General features: G+C 44.3%; 2 non-coding genes across 2 annotated transcripts; both read left to right on the forward strand.

The window, feature by feature from the left end:
• The first annotated feature begins 676 nt into the window (after window positions 1-676).
• Window positions 677-748, forward strand: trnag-ucc (transfer RNA glycine (anticodon UCC)). The gene has a single exon. It is a non-coding gene; the product is annotated as a tRNA-Gly (tRNA).
• Window positions 749-1,342: 594 nt separating this feature from the next.
• Window positions 1,343-1,414, forward strand: trnag-ucc (transfer RNA glycine (anticodon UCC)). The gene has a single exon. It is a non-coding gene; the product is annotated as a tRNA-Gly (tRNA).
• Window positions 1,415-5,895: the final 4,481 nt, after the last annotated feature.

Raw genomic sequence — 5,895 nt, forward strand, 5'->3', positions numbered from 1 at the left:
AAATCACAAACTTGTTTCCACTCTACAGGCTAGTCTGACTTACCCCTGGGTAAGATTTGACACAAAAGACTCTAAAAACTTTACCTAACCAAAGAAAATTGGGTACTTACCCGATAAATCCAATTAGGCATCTAACCGCATCAGCAGACAGGCGAAGACTGAAAACCCAACGCAGGTGCAGTCTTCCACCACGTCCAGGGTACGGCAGGTCCCAACCACCACAACTAAAGAGAACCCCAAAATTGCAAACCTCTACAATCTGTCAAGAAAGTCGTTTGGTGAGCATTTCCTGGTCCTCTGGATTTTAACCTAGTTAGGATAGTGGGGTTGGGAGGGTAAGGTATTTTTGTCTATTGTAATTCTCCCTCACATATTCCGAAGTGTTCCCCCTTTTAGAGTATAAGATTTATTGTATTGTATATTTTCCTGTCTCAAAAATAAAAATCTCAATTCTTTTGACCAACTCAGGTGTCTGTTGCAATTTCATTACAACCCACAAATAAGTCCAAAGTCTAGAACCAAGGGAGTGGGAGCGATTCAAACCACTCAGGGAGTCAGAGGTAAAGCTGACCACACATGCCACCACTTACACATTGAATCGCATTAGAAGGAAAAAGCTGCTTCGGAGCAGGCTGCAGGATTACCCTGCTGTATATCAAGTGCTGCTTGCAGTTGTGTGATGGTGGTGCAGTGGTAAGCATGGTTGCCTTCCAAGCAATTGACCTGGGTGTGATTCCCAGCCATCACATCTCTTACTTTCTACTTGAGGATGAAAAACCCTCTGAGAAGTTTGATTGTCTGCAATTCTGACAATTGCCCTTGCCAGGGCTTTTGTTTAGCAACTTGAACTTGAAAGTGCCACATATGAATGTCTGCAATGGAAAGCCTATCTGCCATTAATCCGTCACATAGTAGCAGCCTACACTGTAACCCAAGTCCATGTGCTCTCAAGGTGCAAAGATATCAATCTCTAAGATGGGCCCTGGACCTGGGAATCAAGCAATATAATTTCAGAAGCTTCAACAACATCTGTGGGATTTCTCCGGTTGAGGTCTGGGAGTTGGTCCCTGAGAGGGCAGAGGTGGACAAAATAGGAAGAGTGTTAAAGGAATCCCAAAACGACGCTTTTCATACCACGCAAGATGCTGGAATTCGTTTGAATGTGATAATTTCATTGAAATTTTAGTCTTTTCCCTTGGATGCTTTCCTTCATCTGTCTATCTTGCTTTTCATGTGATGTTACTTTGCCTCAATTCCGTTGAATCGCATTAGAAGGAAAAAAGCTGCTTCAGAGCAGGCTGCAGGATTACCCTGATGTATAGCAAATGCTGTTTGCAGTTGTGTGATGGTGGTGCAGTGGTCAGCATGGTTGCCTTCCAAGCAGTTGACCTGCGTTTGATTCTCAGTCATCACATTTCTTAATTTCTACTTGAGGATAAAAAACCCTTGAGAAATGTGATTGTCTGCAATTCTGACAATTGCCCTTGCCAGGGCTTTTGTTTAGCAACTTGAACTTGAAAGCAGCGCATATGAATGCTTGCAATGGAAAGTCAATCTGCCATTAATCCGTCGCATATAGCAGCGTACACTGTTACCCAAGCCCATGTGCTCTCAAGGTGCAAAGATCTCAATCTCTAAGATGGGCCCTGGACCTGGGAATCAAGCAGTATAATTTCAGAAGCTTTAACAACATCTGTGGGATTTCTCCAGTTGAGGTCTGGCAGTTGGTCCCTGAGAGGGCAGAGGTGGACTGCAGGATTACCCTGCTGTATATCAAGTGCTTTTTGTAGTTGTGTGGTGGTGGTGCATTGGTAAGCATGGTTGCCTTCCAAGCAGTTGACCCTGTGAGAAATTTTATCGTCTGCAATTCTGACAATTGCCCTTGCCAGGGCTTTTGTTTAGCAACTTGAACTTGAAAGTGCCACATATAAATGCTTGCAATGGAAAGTCAATCTGCCATTAATCCGTCGCATATAGCAGCGTACACTGTTACCCAAGTCCATGTGCTCTCATGGTGCAAAGATATCAATCTCGAAGATGTTAGATCCGTGTGTTAATGGAGACACGGAATGCAGGAGTTGATTTAACAAGTGTTTACTGAACAAAGTCTGGAGGTGAACTAACAACACAAGACGCTACACAGGCTTATATACCCGAGTGGTCACTACTGGTACTACAGTATACAGGGGCTTCAAAAACATCGTTCCTCTTAAAAGTACATACACTATAGAGGATGGGCCCTGGACCTGGGAATCAAGCAGTATAATTTCAGAAGCTTTAACAACATCTGTGGGATTTCTCCAGTTGAGGTCTGGCAGTTGATCCCTGAGAGGGCAGAGGTGGACAAAATAGGAAGAGTGTTAAAGGAATCCCAAAACGACGCTTTTCATACCATGCTAGATGCTGGAATTCATTTGAATGTGAACATTTCATTGACATTTTAGTCTTTTCCCTTGGATGCTTTCCTTCATCTGCCTATCTTGCTTTTCATGTGATGTTACTTTGCCTCAATTCTGTTGAATCGTTTTAGAAGGAAAAAAGCTGCTTCAGAGCAGGCTGCAGGATTACGCTGCTTTATATCAAATGTTACTTGCAGTTGTGTGATGGTGGTGCAGTGGTAAGCATGGTTGCCGTTCAAGCAGTTGATTTGGGTTTGATTCCCAGCCATCACATTCTTTAATTTCTACTTGAGGATGAAAAGCCCTCTGAGAAATTTGATTGTCAGCAATTCTGACAATTGCCCTTGCCAGGGCTTTTGTTTAGCAACTTGAACTTGAAAGTGCCACATATGAATGCTTGCAATGGAAAGTCAATCTGCCATTAATCCATCACATATAGCAGCGTACACTGTTACCCAAGCCCATGTGCTGTCAAGGTGCAAAGATATCAATCTCTAAGATGGGCCCTGGACCTGGGAATCAAGCAGTATAATTTCAGAAGCTTTAACAACATCTGTGGGATTTCTCCAGTTGAGGTCTGGGAGTTGGTCCCTGAGAGGGCAGAGGTGGACAAAATAGGAAGAGTGTTAAAGGAATCCCAAAACGACACTTTTCATACTATGCTAGATGTTGGAATTCATTTGACAGTGAACATTTCATTGGAATTTTAGTCTCTTCCCTTGGATGCTTTCCTTCATCTGTCTATCTTGCTTTTCATGTGATGTTACTTTGGCTCATTTCCTTTGAATAGCATTAGAAGGAAAAAAGCTGCTTCAGAGCAGGCTGCAGGATTACCCTGCTGTATATCAATTGCTGTTTGCAGTTGTGTGATGTTGGAGAAGTGATAAGCATGGTTCCATTCAAAGCAGTTGATCTGGGTTTGATTCCCAGCTATCACATCTCTTACTTTCTACTTGAGGATGAAAAACCCTCTGAGAAGATATATTGTAAGCAGTTCTGACAATTTTAGGGGGTGGCGTGTGCCCAGTCAGCTCTGTCTCTGAGCAGTTCGAATTGCTCCCACACCCCTGGGTTCTTGACACCGGACTTAGGTACAGTCGGCGATACAGAAAATAGAGTAGACAGCTGGTTTGGTGCAAGAAAACCATAATTTTTATTAAAGGCACAATAAAGTCGCATCACTGAGAATTACTCGGATAATTACAGGCATATAAAAATACACTTATTTGGGAATGGGGAACACACAGCACATCGAGGGAACAAACACTTTAAAATCCCCCCTACCCTTATCCCACCCCCAATACCTAACTAGATTAAGCTACGAGGGGTCAGGGATTTATGCTCACCAATTCGAAACCTGTTGATTAAACCGGTTGTGGGTTATGGGTTTCGCTCTTGTTGTCCTTTGGGGTCCGTTGTCGTCACATGGTCACAGGGCGCGGCGATGGAGTCGTTTGTGCGAAGTACCCTCCTTTTCCTCCGTTAAAGTCTTCGTTGGGTACTTTGCAGAGATGGGTTTTCTTCTTCTGGTGGCGGTTTGGTCGCCAACGGCTTTGTTGCGGTTGGGGCTCGGTTGGCGGTTTATATTGTCATTTGATCTTCCTACCCATGCTTCGAACGCCAGCTTATAACTAGGCCGGGGTGTGTACCCGCTCGTCCCCAATGCTTCCTTTCCACTGTCCTTCTCTGCTTTTATCGGTTTTACCGTTCGTCTTGTCTCGTCTGCCCTTCTCTGCCTTTATCAGTTTTACCGTTTGTCTCGTCTCATCTCTTCTCGTCTGCCCGTTCGTGGCCCCGTGTGTCCTGTGAGCTTTCGATTCGGGTGTCGTTCTCCTCCCGCGTTTGGCCCCCGGTGTAGTAATGGGCGTCCTTGGTGTCAGGCAGCGCGGGGAGGGAGAAGAGAGCCCGCAACGAGGCTAGAGGCAAAAGAGAGCGGAGAGACCAAGAGGCAAGAGAGCTTGGCTTCCGGTGGGCCTACAATTATACCCGGTTCTTCATCCCCTATCTGCGTGCCAAATCAGGTCAGTCCTTTGTCTAACTTTTGGCGGGCTTGTCCAAAGTGATTACGGTCATCCACTTTAACGGCTTTTGGGGCAGTTGTCTCCTGGTTTAATGTCTTCAATATCCTGGCTGTTTGTTATTTATGAAATTTAATTGTCCTTTTCCTGGCTTGGTAGCTACTGTGAACTGTTACCGATTATGTATGCAGAAACTTAATGGCCTTAAGGTTAGGTCCATCCTGACTTGATCTGTTCCAAGATGAAGAATGCATATTCTGTGTTTACCTAGCTGTCTGGCTTTACAAAGCCTTTCACAGATCCATGCATGTTAGGTTTCGTTTCAGGTTTTGAAAAGGGCCTGCCTTTTAAAATCCTGTAAGTTTTGGTCACGAGGTTTCAGAAGCCATTTTGGGTACCCTTTTTAATAACTTGTCCATACGGGGTCCCTTTATCCATAACTTTCAGGGAATGTGGGAATTTTGAGAACCCTACACAATTGCCCTTCCCAGGGCTTTTGTTTAGCAACTTGAAATTGAAAGTGCCACATATGAATGCTTGCAATGGAAAGTCTATCTGCCATTAATCCGTCACATAGTAGCAGGCTACACTGTTACCCAAGACAATACTATGTGCTCTCACGGTCCAAATCCCGGTGTTGGGGCCTGATCCTGTGAATAAAGCAGCAGAGTTTCAGACGATGGAGGCTTCTACAACATTTTGTTTGTGGGAGCTTACTGAGCACAAATTGACTCTTGCATTTCCTACTCTGCATCAGTGACAACATTTCAATAGTACTTCATTGGCTGTAAAGCGCTTTCAGATATTCTTAGGACGTGAAAGGCGCTATAGAAATGCAAGTTCTTTTTTTCTTCTCAGAATGCAAAACATTTTGCTCCTGTTTCTACACCATGTGTGTTTATCAAAAGCCCTCATGTAAGCCTCTCTCCTCCACTATTCCTGCTTTATGTCGAACGTGGTTACCATGTGACATGGAGCTGCTTGTGTTCCTGATCTGCAAACATGGGCTTCACACGGTTGGATCCGTGGTTCAGTGGATATGCTCTTATTAAATAATCACACGGATGCTGTACATTAACAAATAACAGGTCTTTACTGGAGGAGGGTAGTCTCTAGACTGGGGGTACAGAGGCATGCGCAAAGCTTATATACCGGTGTGGTCACTGCCGGTACTACAGTATACAGGAGCTGTAAAAGTAGTTCTGACTTAAAGGCACATACACTACAATTCCTCCCCTTTTAGATTAGTAATACCCCTAATATTCAAATAACAATTAACATTTCAACATGTACATTAAACAACAAAAGTCCATTTATAGATTCAGTCTTTGGGGCGGCTTCCTGACCCTTTCGGGATAGCGCCTTTCCAGAGGTTCTTGTTCTTGGTGCAGAGGCGATTCTGACCCCTTTTCCTCGGGTAGTTCATCGGGTTCCACTGCTACTGGGTCTGAAGTAGATGCTACCGGTATGTCGGGTTC

This window comes from Somniosus microcephalus, chromosome 13 (assembly GCF_052327205.1).
Source record: "Somniosus microcephalus isolate GS21.2 chromosome 13, FLI_Smic_1.0, whole genome shotgun sequence".
Taxonomy (NCBI): Eukaryota; Metazoa; Chordata; class Chondrichthyes; order Squaliformes; family Somniosidae; genus Somniosus; species Somniosus microcephalus.